The sequence below is a fragment of the Argopecten irradians genome, chromosome 2 (genome assembly GCF_041381155.1).
Source record: "Argopecten irradians isolate NY chromosome 2, Ai_NY, whole genome shotgun sequence".
Taxonomy (NCBI): domain Eukaryota; kingdom Metazoa; phylum Mollusca; class Bivalvia; order Pectinida; family Pectinidae; genus Argopecten; species Argopecten irradians.
Window position 1 is genome coordinate 4,818,797 of NC_091135.1, and position 13,443 is coordinate 4,832,239.

Here is a 13,443-nt window from a genome sequence, read left to right on the forward strand (position 1 = left end):
TCACCCGGAGAAAATAAGTGTTGGAACCCTCGAAGATAGATGGATCTGGCTGACGACGACAACGAAGGTTACTCAGCAATGCCAACAGCTGTATTCCGGTACTAGGTAATCCATAGTGATACTTGTATAAGCATTCCCCTATCTTTTTAAAGCAACAGTTTGTACTAGGCTTGTTTCTACATCAAGTAGGCTGATATTTTAGAGCAGTTTAAAGCTACACATTAGCAAAAGTGGTCTTTATATACAGGTAAATTGTGGTATAAGTGACCATTTGGGACCATTGTTCTTTTTCTATGAACGATATGCCTAAACCATACCAATCAAAATTCATTTAATTTGATTGGTTGAGTGATTATATTAACGTCCTAGTATTAACAGTCAATGTCGTTTAAGGACAGTCTCGTGTATGCGACGTGTGGCGTGTTTGATGTGCGTGTGTATTTTGAGAGGCTGCGATATATCTGTGGTGAGTCGTTTTGTTAAAGTAGAGCTATTGCCCTTTTTAGAGTGTTATCTTACTGAAGTACGCCCACAAAGACACCGAACAAGCACATCCCACTCTAGACTAGCCACCAGTCTCTAGAATATCAAAAAATCACTAAAATTTGGCTTGATTATTTTTGTCTCTATTGCATGCCTGATTCTAGACTAAGTTTTAAACTAGGGGGGAGACAATCTAGTAAAGAAGTCTTATCAGCAACTAAGGGTCTGGTGGCCAGTCTAATCCCACTCAGTCACATGATACTTAATTATAACCGGGCGAAAAAGTCGCCGGCCCCTTTATGCTGAACGCTCAGCCGGAGCAGAAACTACCACATTCATAGACTGACAAGTGTGTCTCGGCTAACTGAATAGGTTAAGAAGAAGAAAGAAAAGATAACTAAAATAGTCGCCTTTTATGATTATGCAATAGGGGAAGCAGGTAAATTCTAACACCCTTCCTGCAGGGAATTAAAATTCATTAAGCATGTACAGGAATATGCTATTTATTTGGTATATTAAGATACGTTGATGCATTATGGAGCCTAACAAACCATTCAATATTTTCATAATAACATTTTCGAATACTGATTAAACTATTTTATGGCCCTTCTAAATATTGCACATGCTACTGTAGCCAGCATAGTTAAACAACAATTAATCGATAGTCCAACATTACTAAAAAAAAAGTGGAAAAGGAGGGGCCAAATATTGATCCTATGGGGAATTCTTGTAAGGATACCATAACAAGTTGCTGCAGTTGGAAGCCAGTTTCACTTACTGATTCTTATTACGGAGATAGATGCACATATTCCCCACCCAAACCATATACATTAAGCTGCCTCAGCAACAAGTGCGGAGGACAGACGAAAGTCCGTAGTGATATGGCAGTGTGTTGATCCAGGGCCAAACATCAATATTCCATGCATCTCAACTTGTGTGTTTGACAGCCAAATCCTCATACAAATGATGAATTATTGCGAAGAAAATTCTGGAATTCGGGAAGTTCTTTTCTAAAAAAAATTGACATGTGGATTAATTTATGAAATATAATGAAATATATGGAGCCATAGAATGTAGACATTCTGGATATAGAATAGAAAGTGCGGACCTAATTCAGACACTTGGTGTGTGTGTGTGTGTGTGTGTGTGTGTGTGTGTGTGTGTGTGTTGTGTGTGTGTGTGTGTGGTGGGGGTGTGTGTGTGTGTGTGTGTGTCATCAATCTACTATACACAGTGATATTAGTTAAATGTATGATAGAAGTGAATCTACTTATATCTATTACGTTATTTATAGGATGATAATGGTTTATTCTCTCTTACTTGACAGGGTTATCCCGCGGTTGCTAGGGAAAGATTACTCTGTCTTTTTCCGGGCTAGGGAAAAAACCAGCTCACATGCACTAGATAGTGACGTCATCAATAAATGTGGCGTTAATGTCGACTGAATTTTCACCATTTCTCTGTAAAGTATGGGAGAAAAAGAATCTTACATGGGCCAGTCAGGTGGACAGGGATATCTCAGCCCTTGTGAAAAATTTTGACCATCAATCTTCGGCAAGCATCGGGTTGATTAGGCCAAAATCTTTCACTCAGGTTGGGATATCCCTGTCCACTTTACAGACCCATGTAAGATTCTATTACTGATGATTAGGACTCAATACAGGATTAGCACATAAAAAGAAACTAACTAACGTCAGGAAGAAGAGGAAAGTGAAAGCGGGGAGATGGAGAGCCAAGGAGCATGGAATGGGTGGCAGACTAAAGAGAGGAAACTTTTACTAGGTACACACTCCCATGGTAGCTCTAGTTTACCATGAGAGTTGTCTATTATATTTTGTAATCACAATCAAACTACATAATTCAATTTTGCTTGTAAGTTAACCAGCATTTTCAATGGCTACACAATTAACTAAATTTTAAAAATCAAGGAATAGATAGCGTCGCCGTTTGTAACGTCGCTTCTGATTTGGCTGATAACGGCGTTATGATTTCATAGAAAAAAAGTCCTAAGATGAATTGTGAAGATATTTCCTGTATTAAATTGAATTATCAAGATTGATTTGAATCAATTTGTTTTTGTTATGGTACTAATACCACACAGGTCACGAAAACACTGGGTTCAAGTCAGTGTGAGAATTCATTTACTTGGTGATCAGATTTTGCCAGATCTTGCTTCATGCTAGCAGAAGACTTTGTGACAAAGTGCTCAGCCGAATTAATTATCCCTGTATTCACCAAAGGTAAAAAGCAATTGGCTGCCTCAGGGGTTGACTTATCAAGGAAAATATCGTCTGTAAGAATCCACATGAGAGAGTAATAGGACAAATGAAGAACAGATTTACGATGTTGAAAGGACCAATGTCAGTTCGATGTGTACGAAGTTTGAAAGACGAAAGTTTGTGATCAACAGAATCAAGTTGTGATAAATTGATTTCTGCTTGTGCTGCTTTAAATAATTTAATTTTAGGCATCGTGTACAAAAGAGTGAATTTATATAGGCAATGGATGTTGTAGTACTGATCATGTAATTAATTCAAATTTTATGGTTTCAAAATCTGTTGGTAAGCTGGCCATGGGAATTGAGTATTACTAGGATGATACTGATCATGAATCAATTTGAGAAAAAAAATCAATTAAAGAAACAGTTGTCGTATTTTCGGCATGAAATTATTGCTTCAAAAATAAGAGAGGGGCACTCACTACAGGGAATACAGTAAGTGTAATAATTATATGTCAATAAACTTGTCAAATTATTTTATTTAAAAAAGAAAACTATCTTTAATCATGATCATAGAGTTACCATAATGTGACATTAACAATAACAGATGTAACTGTTTTTGTACCTGTCACTTGTCTATGTAAGAACACACTGATGTCTCGATATATAAATCACAATATTTGGCTACGATACAATAATTCATGATGTACCTAAAATTATCTTTATGAATTTGATCACTTTACTTCTTGCAAATTCAAACTTAAATTACATTTAGATTCGAAACAAGTCATTTCAATCAAACATATGTAAAAAGATTTCAAACTAAGCCAGTCATTAACATTTTTTGAAGATATATTTTCTGTTTAATGTATTATATATTAAAAACAGCATAAATGTTTGTGAGTGTATCAAATATTGTATTGTAAAAAAATATCGTGATATGAATGTATCACAATAAATCATTGCACCTCTAGATCTACTGATTTTAGCAGATTTACAACTGGAGATAGTTCACTGCTCCTAGTACAAAATATCTCTTTATACAACATTTATCTGAAGTAACAAAAAAAAATCAAACTGAAAAAAAAAATCAATAATTTAATAGGAAAAACAACCTAATTAACAAAATCTGCACCACTAAAGATATATCGCGTCAGCATAAAATATAACCTTCCTATATTTGTATGAAATATCACATTCATATAGTTTAAGTTTACATTCTATGTAGGACATATCACAGATAAGTTTAACCTGTGCATACGGTATATATTTAGCTTCTATATAGGATATATTACAAACAAGTTTAACCTTCAGGGATGGGTTCAATTACATAGCAATGTAATTAATTAAATTACACATTACATTTTAAAATGGCATTACCATTACCATTACATGTATTTTGCAATGTAATTAATTAAATTACCATTACTTTACCAATGTAATTAATTAAATTACACATTACTTTCAGTTTTTTAATAAAAGAACAACTTTTATCCCACGGACTGGGCACTATAATAAATATAGCTATCTTCATACAATACATATCCATGTACATTTGTATACTAATTTAAGATATGCATTCATTAGTAAGGTACTTTAAATTTCCAAATATCAGTGATCAGAAATATTACATAGTACGGATACTAAGATAGTCTACATTGGTAGAAGTAATGGAAAGAAAAAGAAATATTAGGTACATGTAATAATTGTGTTTACATGATATGTATTAACTTTGCCACCTTTGAAATTCTATAGATGTGATAAAGTCATTGTAATGCAGTTTACCCCATAGTGTTTTTCTATATATATAAATGCATATTCTTTTACTAATATGTGCTGGAAACTAAATCTTTTATTAAGCCATATACCTAGTGTCACTTAGAATTTCACATTAGGTGTGATTCTAACCAGATATCTGGTATAGACCCCTTGTTCTTTAAATCAAACTTTATTTTCTACCTAATTTGATACAATTAAGGGCATAGGTGGGAAAGACATTGTTCTCACTAATGATAATGAATGCTAAATAAAGAACTGTTATCAAACTATATGGTAGACATGCATAGTAATAATCACAAGGATATTAAAGCTAAAATGAAAAGATAAAAACTTTAGTGAGAACAGAAATATGGAAAATATAATCTGACAAATCTATTTATATTCATGACCTTTAAAAAACATCACATGGAATTGAAATGTAATTGAAAAATAAATGAGCATTACATGCATTTTTGTAATGTAATTAATTAAATTACCATTACATGTAATTGAAATTTGCTTCAATTACACATTACATTCAATTACTTGAAAAATTGTAATGCATTACAATTAATTACCATTACATTTTCAATTACCCCATGCCTTCTGTGCATATATATTAAGAACATATCACATTTGAATTAACCTTCTTTATATATTTATATTCTATATATGGTTTTTTTTTCCAGAAGGCCTTTCCCGCAACACTCACAATATAAATGTCCATCCGGTGAAACCCCCAGAATTTTTTTTCCGGTATCATGAATCCTGCATTGTCAACTTTCAATGATAAATGATGATCTGTGATATCTGTCATGAAGATTTCTCCTTGTCTCAAGTTCCACCCTGTTGTCTAACTTCATTAAGATTTGGTACAGTTTATATCCATCATCCTCATGAAGTTTTTCACCCCAGTTCAAGGCAGGTACATTAGGAGATGATGTGTTTATTATAATTAGGTATATCAAATCTTTTTGAGGATTGACACTGATGGTTTCAAAATAGAAGTGTTCATTACCTCCCCTGCCACTGAAGCTGTAGTGCGGCCAGACGTCTGGTGATGCCATGTCAAAGAACTGAACCTTCTACTTTTCTAGATTGAGTTGCTGAAATATGTACAGTACTAAAGGTTCTGTCACATAACTCAGAGACATGCAGTTGAATGCTGGTTGCTGTACAATTCTCTCAGGGGAAGTGGACGTTTCTTGTCGTCTGGTTTTGGTCCCAGTCCAATAAGATTTCCAGAAAAATCTTTAAATGCGCTTTACCCAACCAGATTCTCTCCTAAGGTACTCAATGACTGTAAGAATGTCTGTTGTTCTTCTTCAGTGACAGGTGTTGGCATTGTCTACTTTCTGTTTTTCTTGATTACACGATCTTTAGCCTCTTGTTTGTAGAATTGAATCTCCGAGATTGGTGCAGGCTTAACATCCTTTGTGAAGCACTGGTTCCACAAACAGGACTCATCTGTACAGGCAGACCTTGCACATGTATATCCAAAACGGACGGCAGATTACATCTTGAATAGTAGGGCACCAATATGCGAGCAAGTCTCCCAAAGCCAAAAAAAAGGAGTTTTTTTTAAATATTATATTAACTTGAAGACTTAAGAATGATTTTACCACAAAATTGTGCTGGCTTATATGTGTTGTCAATCCAAGACAGTGAGTGTGGTTATATGTTTAATTATAAAACAACAAGCTTATTTAATTGTAATACTGTTTCTGTAAAAGTAGTTATGCCCTTTGTTGGGCAGCAGCCATTGTCAACACCTCCGAGACAAAATCATTTCAAAACGATTATTTGATGATTATCTCTGGCCAGAAGATATCTTTCTTATTTATCAAAATGTTCATTTCTAATTTTTATTCACATTACAATAATGGCAGAATATTTATCTATCAAGACTTTAGATTAAATTTATTATAATCTCAAAATATATTTAGAATATTACATTTCTACATCCTCCCAAGTCAAACAAAAATCTAATTTAATCACATAAAATACTTAACATGATATTATATGAAGAGATATAAATGTAATTACCCTGCCATAGTCGCAATGGGCAATAATAACTGGTCCATCTCTCTTTACAGCAACCCAACGGTAATGAGGTTCATCTGTTACCCTCCATGAGGGTTTAACATCGGCCTTTGCAATGATATTTCCTGTAACTGTCTTTCTGTGAAGAACTGTCTGTACCCATCGAGAGACAAAGAATACATGGGCGTCCAGCAGGGATCTGTAATTTTCCATAGCCTCTAATGAATATACACCTGTAAAATAAATTCTTCATTTAAATGATAATTCTAATGTTTTTTCATTTACATACAGCTGGGTAGAAAAATCAAAATGGATATTTTTTATTCAAATTATTTTTTTTATCTCAATCAAAGTAAAAATTAAACAGTTTTAAACAATCTTCATATTTAAATGTGAATCTACAGTTTGCTGTTATCATTTTGTATTCTTGTTTACAAGTTATACATGTTACGCCCTGCAAATATGATTGTATATATCTAGATATTCACTTAATATAATAAGTTATAATGAGAAATTTCTGGACGAAATCGTGTTTAGAAAAAAGCCCCATTGTACATGGTAGATAAGATATACAGCAAAAATTATATACAAGTATCAGAAGATAACCCTAAAGTGATGACATGTGCATGTACCTTTCAATCATGTGGAATGGCATGACACGTTTTAATCATAGATCTATTTTAGCGTTTATACCTACAGATATAGGCATAAACCACAATGTTTTTATCATATACAGGTACATGTATATTTTAATTAATTATCTTTATTTTCAATCCCTACATTTAAGCATTAAACTATCTTCCTATAGCATCTATGATCTATATAGATGCCAGAGCTTTGCAGTCAATCGTCATAATGCGCGCTAGCAAGTACAAATAAATGTAAATACTTAGATTATACACTACAAATCATTATTTTACTACATGTATTTTGATGTAGATCTATATGCACATGTAGTTCTTGTGTTGATACCCAATGTCTTTCACAGACAAATATATACATGGGGATACAGGTATACGAGGTTCCTGCATAAATAACTTATGTAAACTCTAGGCCCAAGATCTGTCGTCATGGCTACCAGGCCTAGTGCCCTTTTCTCCTTTTTCCCCGCATCACCACGTAAGGCGACACCTTACTTTCAAGAGAGGATGATCAGTTCGGCGTCACAGGTAGGTATACATATTGTCTTCAACTCCAGGGGGTTAGGATAGCATGCTGTGACAGCCTCTGTTCCTGTATAACTATACTTATTATTATAGATTAATTGCACAGCTCGCTGACAAAAATATAGTATATTTTGGAGTTCCATGCAGTATCTTTCTCTTATATATATTCTCATATACACATGTTGACGTGGTCACGTGACATTTACAATATATGTAGTGGATCACAGTTCAGCCAGGTGTATCAATGCCAAAAATAGATCGAAAGGCCTACTTCTGTCCGTATTGATACCAGCGCTAGGGTGGATTATTTAGGTATTTAAAACTTTCGTCGCGTATATTTCAGTTAAGATAATTATATGTTGATTTGTTGTCTTATAAGTCACTGATGACTTAATATTACTCATACTCACGTGGAAATTGGATAATGTTACTGTAAACATCGTTGCACTGTATGTAATGGCGGCCATTGTTTCGGGTCATTGACCCAGGTATCAAGCAGGGACCTTGTAGGGGCATTTATCTTCGCCAATGAGGTGAAACTTCTCAATATAACTTCCTTTTGCATCCGAGGGTAACTCTTCTTTGTAATCAAACGATATGATTCGATGAAAGCATAGCCTGACTAGGGGTCCTCAAAATTAAAAAAAGACCTATCTACATTTCATACAGCATGTGTATTTTATGAAACTGATGATATATACTGAGCCCATGAACATATGCTTAAAGATGTTATTGACGAACACCTTTCTATAAATGAAAAGGTACCCAAATTTAACAAGCCGCCCCTCCCCCCATCTTTTTTAACAGTAAGTTACGCAAGGCTGTGTATGCGTTTTTACTTCTTCGTGGGCCAAAGTCCAAGCACTTCTGGCCTACAGTCAAGCCTTTTCTGTCCAACAAAGAATGTACAGAAAACACCACTGTCTTGTGTGAAGATGACAAGGTGGTCACTGACCAAACTATAGTGTGCGAAATATTCAATTCATATTTTGTAAACGTTGCCAATGGTATTGGGGCTGACCTAAATAGCAATGACCTGTCGAATCATTTTAGTAACCCAGATATCAAAAACTATCGTAGTACAGACACCAAATTTGGTTTCACCCCTATAGAGCCCGCAGAGCTCGACAAAGCAATAAAAACTAGATATCAAAAAAAAAAAATAAACTGGCGTAGATGGTATACCTGCCAAAATTTTACAACTTGGCTCTGACCCACTATCACTGCCCCTAACAAATTTGGTTAATTTCTGTATAGCAGAAAATAAATTCCCAGATAGACAAAAGCAGACTCAAGTTACCCCTATTATAAAAAAAATAGGATCCAATGAATGAGGAGAATTATAGACCTGTGAGTGTTTTACCCTCTCTATCTAAAGTTTTTGAACGGATCATCCACAACCAACTTTGTTCATATTTCGATTCAATTTTTAATCCTTTTCTCGCTGCTTTCAGGAAGGGCTTTGGGTGCCAGACTACTCGGCTGCGACTCCTGAAGGATTGGCGTCAGGCCTTGAATGGCAATAGATATGTTGGTGCCAAGGAAATGCATCTATCTAAGGCCTTTGAATGCCTCCTGATGGACTGTTGGTGGAGAAGCTGTGGGCATATGGACTTAATAGTTCATCATAAGATCTTGTCCGCAGGTACTTCAGCAACAGGCTCCAACGGACTAGTCTGCAGGGGCCCAATACCAGTGCCTGGAAGCAGCTGGCTAAGGGAGTAAGGGTCGATTGTTGGCCCACTTTTGTTTAACATTTTCATTAATGACATGTTTTACCATATAGAAAAATGTAATTTATATAACTATGCAGATGACAACACCCTTTCTTTTGCCAGTAATGACAATATCACTGTTTCAAATACAATGGGAAAAGAGAGTCAGAATTTTATAAATTGGTTTGGTAAAAATTGGATGCAGGCAAATCCGGAAAAAAATTCAAGCAACCTGTTTATGCAAAAGAACTGTAAACCTCATCCCTTCCTTCAACATTGGCAACCAAGAAATTCAATGTGAAGGTTCTGTAATATTATTGGGTGTTGACATCGACTCTGATTTAAAATTCGATTTATATATTGCCAACATTTGTAGACAAGCCTCAAAACAACTTTGTATTTTAAACAGAATTGGCTGTTATCTTAGCAAGAAGTGCAAAATCACTATTTTTAAATCTTTTATTTTTTCAAACTTTGATATTGCCCTTGAGCATGGCACTTATGTAGTATGAAAACGCAAGAAAACAAGGGAAGATCCAGGAAAGGGCTGTTCGTTTCATTGAAAGCGATTTTACTAGCCCTCTACACATACTGTTAGAAAGAAATAAGTGTTATTTCCTTCATGTTAGGAGAATACGAAGTATGGCCGTTGAAGTTTTAAAGATTTTACTTGGTATTAGTCCACATAATAATGCGTAAATTTTGTAGTCTCACATTACACTTTTAGACATGACTTCACGGCAAAAGTACCACAGGTCAGGACCACAAGTTATGGCAAGAAATCGTTCCGTTTTGAGGCACTCCAGGTGTAGAATAGTCTTCCGAATGATATCAGAATGGCCGAATCCATCGATCACTGTCTTCAGAAGAAGCTGCAACATTTGTACCAACTACGATTTTTTGTAAATATTGAACTTATTTGTTGCTTTCTGTGTTTTTCCTGCTGCTTTTAATGCATATCTTACTTTAGTTTTGTTTATTTTGTTTTTTAGATGCTTATTTTTATTGCTTGTGTCTCAAATGTCAGTCTTATTAGTGTACTCTTAATTATTTTCTTAGATGTTGTATTGCTGTTTTAGAGTATGCTTTAGACCTATCCACATTGATCCGCCATCTTGAAATTTTAGAGTTATCCTCCCTTTGATCGGAGTAAGACACTTCCAGCTTACAACTATCTGCATTTTTGAGTCGATGAATCGATTTTTCCCAATTTGTTACACGTTTCTTTGCTGTGTTGTTGGTAAAACTTTTTGGACTACATATATGTATGTGTTTTTTCTCGTAGATATTGGATAGTTTCCCCACTTTTTCGTTCATTTTTTGAGTGGGCGTGAGTGGATATTAAAAGATTCATTGGAGGGTCCATTCGACTTCATGAGTCCGATCCTACGTCTTCCACCTTTCCCGAGACTGTATTAAAGCATGGCGAAATTAACATGTTGTAATACACTGGTCACTGTAATGTTCTCACTAAAACATCTAACATATGTGTATAGATAGCAAATTTTAAAAAAGTAACTGTGTATTCTCTAGCAATTCCAAACTTGAAAATCATGATGTCCCTCTACAAACTGTTTTTGCCACTGATTTTATGTTATACATGTAGTGTATGAATTACTTTTAAAGTAACTATAAACTTTATAGTTAGTTTAAAAGTAATTCGTAAGTGCATGATCCAAATTGGTGACTTGTTAACTTATAACGCACTGTGTACATGTACCTTTGATTAATTATAGGCAAGGCTATTATGATATAGGACTCTTTCATTTCATTTGGAATCATTTTTACTCAAAACCTAATACAAGTTGTCAATATTTGGTATACGTGTCATCATTCAAACAAATGAATTACTGTGTGGTTGTTGTTGTATTTGAATTGGACACAGAAAAAATATACTGTAGATTAAGGATTGTGTATTTTTTTTCATTATAAAAATCCCCTTTCAAACCAAAAGTATCAATAGGGTAACATTTGTGCATACATATATTTCTTTTCTGCAACCTAGTGTCTGGAAATAAAATTGTTAAAACTTGCAATCGCTGTGCACAGGGATCTGAGAATTAGTTACAGATTATATAATTATGGACTCAACAGAGTGCCCGAAGACCATTTTGAGGCTTTTTAGGGGTCTAAATCGGTAAAAATCATACTCTACATAGTACTATATAAGACTATATAGAGTATGATTTTTATCGATTTTTGATCTAGACCCCTAAAACGCCTAAAAATGGTCTTAAGGCACCCTTGTGGGTCCATAATTATATAATCTGTGACTTAATTCTCAGATCCATGTATCACTGTACATGTGTTGTCAATGTTTCTGCTACTTGTAATAGTTTGAATCAATTGTTTATGTGAAGCCAAATCTTACATGGATTATTTGACTTGTACCTTGAAAGGTTTGCTTTTTCCTGAAAGACTTGGTAAATAATGAAAGTCTATTCAATGCAATCAGAAACATTCAATGCCATTCATCATCCCTTTAGTAGGTGTTTAGCACGCTGGTAAGTCAAAGACCCACTATAGACTAATATATAGAAATATTAGTCTATAGTGGGTCTTTGGCTTACCAACGTCCTAAACACCTATGCTTTAGGAAGATAAATGTATTTTTAAATTATCTATATTCAAAATGAAATGGAAATGCTCTCCTTACATATACTTCATTGCAATTTTTTGATATATTTAGATATACATGAGTGAATCCTGAATATGAACATAGTTTCAAATAAAAATACATTTGAAATGATCTACATGTAAATCTTAAAAGTTGGTAAGCAAATGACAACAAAAGGTAATCAGTGGTAGGCGGTGCTCGTCTAAATGAAGATGAAGCTGAGAGAATGTACATGTATGTACTTAATGTGTGTATATTTATGTGAGTTGTATTCCACCGCCTTCATGAAGAATTTAAAATCTCTTCCATTGTTATGTGTTAACATATTAAAGTACATTGTCAACAATTAATCAATGTATTTATAGTTTAATGTTAACTATATACAAATAATAATACATGCACATACATCATACCATGCTGTGATACAAATATACTATGATGATGCATGATACTGCAGTTATTGATATAAAAATGCACAGAATAAAGTTTTTTTCTCTTTTTAGAACATAGTACATTGTAACTATGCTAGAAATCCATCTATATATGAATCACATTTTAGCCAGTGTGGTACCTTCATACTTCAGAAACACAGAATCAGGGATCCTATATATCAAAAACTGCAAAGAAAACTTGGCTTATCTACACATGTATTGTATTTATTTGTTATTTATTATATATAAATACAATACACTTACGTTTAGGCTGATCAAAGTTCTTCAAAGTGATTGATATGCATCTTAGGATATTTTTTTGTAAATTTCTTGTGAAATTTATTATTACAGAAGCTAGCACACGTTCCAAACCAAAAGAAAACTATCTGCAAATCTTGATATTTCCAATTATTTTTTCAAGCTGGCATAAATCTTGTGCATCATCCTCACTAGCCTCACTGAATTTTTCCTTTTATAGAAATGACCATGACAGTGACACATAGCCCATGGCAAACTGTAGAAAAATATTTATACTTAGTATAATATGTAAAGCACTTCATAAATAATGATGATTGTAGGAGAATTGGAAGACATACTTGTTTGTTATTTGATATGGAATACGGATGGATAATACATTAGATATTTATGAAAAATGATTGTTTTATATTCTCTTTCAGACATGGATACATAACCTATACTCTTTTCTATTCAGTGACATTTTCCATACCATTACTTCCAGAAATGGTTAATTATTATCCAGGTTAGTTTCAAGTAAGGATTTATAAGAGTCCAAGTCATTGGTTTGAAGATTGTATTGCTTTCAAATGACTGTGACATGGCCTTGGACTAGTATAAAACAAAATCTCAGTTGTGTACATACATTGTAATAACCAAATATGCATTATATATTATATACACCAGGAATAAAATCAAAAAAGGAACAAAAGGTTTTTGGGTAAACTATAGTCCTTTTAAATTTGGGAAAAGTTTATAATAGCGGCGTAATTGGATA

The 13,443-nt window shown here is 33.9% G+C and overlaps 1 pseudogene; it reads right to left on the reverse strand.

The window, feature by feature from the left end:
• Positions 1-4,176: 4,176 nt before the first annotated feature.
• Positions 4,177-6,222, reverse strand: LOC138313697 (uncharacterized; annotated as a pseudogene).
• Between the last annotated feature and the right edge of the window lie 7,221 nt (positions 6,223-13,443).